This window comes from Triticum dicoccoides, chromosome 5B (genome assembly GCF_002162155.2).
Source record: "Triticum dicoccoides isolate Atlit2015 ecotype Zavitan chromosome 5B, WEW_v2.0, whole genome shotgun sequence".
NCBI lineage: Eukaryota > Viridiplantae > Streptophyta > Magnoliopsida > Poales > Poaceae > Triticum > Triticum dicoccoides.
The window spans coordinates 562,539,243-562,544,016 of record NC_041389.1 but is presented as its reverse complement, the minus strand read 5'-3'; positions in this window follow the sequence as shown (position 1 = coordinate 562,544,016).

Sequence of the window (4,774 nt, the reverse complement as noted above, 5' to 3'; positions counted from 1 at the left end):
GCCCACTTGATGCGCGGCTATGGCCTGGCCGGCGCCTTCTTCTTCTTGCGGCCCCTCGCCGGCTCCTCCTCGTCCTCCTCGTCCTCCTCGTCCTGCTCCTCCTGTTCCTCATCGCCGTAGACGTAGACGAGCTCGCCCTTCATGCCGCCGCTGAGATCCACTGCCTCGTCCGCGGTGAACCCGGGGGACGCGGCGGCCGCGGCCGAACCTTCCGCGATGATCTCGTCCATGTCGGCGCCGGTCTCGTCGGCGCCGCCGCGGTGAGAGAAGGGAAGCGCGCAACGATGAAGAGGGGGCGTCGGGGATGACGCGTACGCGGGCGGCGAGTAGTTGTATGGAGGGTACTGCACGCCGGCGAAGGCGGGCGAGGGCGTGCGCTGGGCCGGGTGGCCATGGGCGAAGGCGACGTTGGGGTTGAACCCACCGTGTGCGTCCCCGTCGGCGTAGCCAGGCGACCCCCAGGGCACGTACTGCATGTGGTTGCCGGGGGGATTCATCATCCCCGCGCGAGCCGCCTCGGCCTCGGCCTAGTCAGCGGCAGCGGCAGCGGCGCCCGCAGCCGCGCGCGCCGAGTTGTCATGGGCCTTCTTGGCGAGGGCCCTGTTCTGCCGGTCGGCGAAGACGGCCTCCCATCGCAGTACTTCCGCCCTCCATTCGGCGTTCGACATGCCCGGCGGCTTGGACGGCGGCGCCCTCAGCTTCCTCTGCTTCGGCGCGGCGACGGAGGCGGTAGTTGTGGCCGCGGCGCGGGGGATGGCGTACTTCTTCGGCGGCATGACGGGCAGCTGGGAGGCGAGCAGGAGGGAGAATGGCGGGAGGAAAGGGGCAAATGGGAGGGAAGTGGGGGAAAAGCGGGAAGAAACGGCGGGAAGAGGCGCTCGACTCGCCGACAGGGCGGACCCACACGCCCCTTTTCGCTTGTGCCGGCGCCCCAAGCGCCCCCCAGGGCGCCGGGTTCTGCCTGGGTCCGCCGTCACCAATTTCGGTCCGAGCCGGTGAAAAACGGGTTTCTGGGGGGACGACTGGGCCATTTTTTCAGCGTCAGCGCGGAAAAAACGCCTGGGGAGGGCCTGTTGGGGACGTGGCTGGAGATGCTCTAAAGGGTGAGGTGTTTTAATTTGATCTGCAATGGTTGGCTATATATTTCTGAAGTGAATCCAGACCAAGCGTTGATTTATTTTTGGGAGTGGATCTGGACGCAGAAAACGAAGAGAAAGAGAAAATGTGGAGGAGACGGAATGCAAGGAGAGTGAGACGATGGAGATGATAACGCAATCGGAAATAAATGTTACGGGTGAGATTGGGATGGCATGATCCAATTGAGCCATAAGTATCTGCATGCATGGGTTTAGGCAATAGTAATTCACAGCAACGAATTAAGTATAGACATGCATGCGCTTGGATATACAGTAATTGGTTGCGTGATCGCTTGGCACTAATTCTCCGTGTCGATCTGTGTCAGTTTCACGCGCACATCGCAGCTGTGTGGCCCGTGCCTACAGAGATAGGGAGAAATCGTTTTTGTATGTGGGACCTATTTGATGATGTGGACAACTTGCAACGACGTGGTACATCGCTGATGTGGGCAGTGTGCATGATGAGAGAATAGGGAGTAATGGGAGCAACTTCTTAAGAATGATAGATATCATGCCAGGTTAGTAAATAGGCATCTTTTTCTTTAAACCTATGTCACTGCTCTCTAAAACTCTAATTAATAGACGAAGCAAATCTTTTGCCTTTATTTAATCAAGAAGATAGATTCATTTCCACATACCTCCACGTGACAACTATCAGTAAGTTTGCCTCTGCTACACATATATTACCGTATCAATAAGCAGTACCATACATATCACCCGATATCCGTATATAAATCCTACAGAAGGCACAAATGCATCATGTGTATAAAAATTAATGCAGCCCACTGTAGTTCTCTTGATATATAGCCTACAGGTTTCCTCTTCTCCTTTTCCATGGCATGGACCATCCCATCCTCATTCCCCAACATCCCCGCCAACAAGAGGTCTACACCTACATGGCTACATAGCTAGGAATGTGAGGTATTGGGAATGTTCCTGCTACACTACCTGCAACATGCACATAGTGCTATCCTCATCCGCTCACATCTTGTCGGAGCTTCACCCAGAGTGGTACACATGGCCCTCATACTCATTCACGACAAAGCGCATCATGCCAGAAGGTTGGTTTCAAGATACAAGCATGCACTGCAAATCAGGTTGTTGCATGACCACATAGTCCGCGAGACTGGATGAGCTAGCCATGTTGTCCAAGCTCTTGTATTGGTCGATGTTGCTCAAACTGTGACTGCTTCAAAGGCATCAAGATTCAATATTGTGTACATGTAGTGCGGGTTACAGCAAAACCAGCCACAGTTTTTTCTATTGTCCCGGCCTATGCGTGATTGTGATGCACACATCCAGGCCAGAGTGCATCCATCAAAACAATCCGGGTGAGGGTTTTCGAACTAGGCGAGTGGAGTGAGGTACGGCCATGCACCAACATATCACATTTTTAGCCTTTCAATCTCATTTTTCTGTTCCAGAATAAAAATAAGAAACATGCTAAATTTCAGGAAAGGTAACTAAACTTGCTGCAGCATGTCAGGCTAAAATAATTGCTTCATGTGTTTGTCGGAAGATCAAATTGTCTGAAACAAAGGATAAAGGATTGGCATTACTAGATATAGGATTTCCATAGATGACGTAATGCAGCAGAATGTGATTCACTCGTTACTCTCACCTAACGTGTCTGAGTCCTTTCAAGTTTAAAGTCGTTATCAAAACAAGTCCATGACTCGTTAAACTTTTTTTTTTTGCGGGTGACTCGTTAAACTTGTAAACACGCTTATTTTAAGAGGTTTCTATCACTAGTTCAAAAAAAATATTTTTTAAGTAAAAATAAAAACATTAGTTGTTTTTGGACAAAGGGTGGATTTTGGAGCATTGGGGTTACAAACACAATGAGCACACACCTTGCCTCCCCTCATAGGTAGGATGCATGTTGGCTGTGTGCATCTTTTTTTACACCCGCAAAAAAAAAGATACACACAACCAATGCCGACACACGCATACTAAACACACTTGCAAGAGCGAAGTCACACAAAACCGAAGCTATGGAAAGGCAGTAGAAAAAGAAGAAACCCGAAGCGATCAAACAACGATCGACAAAGTACATCAGCTATGATCGTTATCAACCATCTCTTGACAACACAAGTTCTACGAGTAAGATTCTTCAACAACAACGCCTTTCCGAAGGGAACGACGCATACACGCCACCGCTACCGGATCCAACCACCGGAAGTTCATACTGTCAGTCTTCACTCTGAAGATCAAGTCCGAGTAAAGTCCAAGTAATGCCTTTAACAAGGTGACGATGCAAAGAGATCACCATTGCCATGGTATGGCCAACAATGGTAAAAACTAGGGTTTCCGACAGAGCTCGAGACCAAGTACTTGAGAAGCACCACCAAATCGAAATCCCTTTGTGTTGTCGTCTCCACACTCCATGATACCAACAGATCACACACATGAAGAAGTCATTGGTGAGGGAGGAAGGTCACTGAAACTGGCAATATGCTGAGTACGGACGCTCTAGCAGCCCCGCGCCATCCTCACAAGTAGCCACCAGTGACAGATCTGCAATAGATGACGCCACCACACGTGGCCTCTTGTTCCGCGTCATCACCGGGAATATACTAGTTAGGCTTAAGCCAAGTTCATCACACTACAGTTGTTTTAATGCTCCATTATAATCAGCCACTCAAGCCTGCAGCTAAACTCTAAGAACCTAAGTCCATAGACCAGTTTGTAATCTTATTGGGCTCAATTGTGTACATATATGTCATTGCATCCACTAGTAGAAAAGGGGCCAATGGTCCAGGCCGGTCCAGCCCATTAGTCCCGGTTCAATCCAGAACCGGGACCAATGGGGGCATTGGACCCGGTTCGTGAGCCCCAGCGGCCGGCCGGGCCACGTGGGTCATTGGTCCCGATTCGTCTGGACCTATTGGTCCGGTTGGTGGGACGAACCGGGACCAATGGCCCTCGCTCCTGGCCCACCACCATTGGTCCCAGTTGGTGGCCTGAACCGGGACCAAAGGACGACCATTAGTCCCGGTCCATTCCACCAACCGGGACTAAAGGGTTGGTCCTCGTTGCGGCCAAAGTTTAGTCCTACCTCGCCAACCGGAGGGGAATCAGACCGGTTTATAAGCCCCTCCCTCTCTGCCTTATTGAGCTCCTCTGAAAATGAAAATAGATGCCCTTATATAAGGAATTTAGGCTAAATTCATACGAATTTCTCTTGAAATTTGTTATGAATTTAATTTGAATTTCCTCTATAAGCGCATCTATGCTCATTTCTGAGTAGCATTTTATATAGTTTTTTTTCTTTTTTGCTATATTTATTTTTTTCTTTTTATTTCTGAGTTGTAATAAGTCATTAAAAATAAGCATCTATGCTCATTTTTTAGTAAAATTAATCATAACTATTTTTTCTTCTATTTATTTTTGAATTGTAATAAGTCATTAAAAATAAGCATCTATGCTCATATTTTAGTAAAGTTAATCACAACTATTTTTTCTTCTTTTTATTTCTGAGTTGTAACAAGTCATTAAAAATAAGCATATATGCTCCTTTTTTAGTACAGTTAATCACAACTATTTTTTGCTTCAATTCATTTCTAAGTTTTTTTATATAGTTTTTTTTCTTTTCTGCTATATTTATTTTTTTTCTTTTTATTTCTGAGTTGTAATAA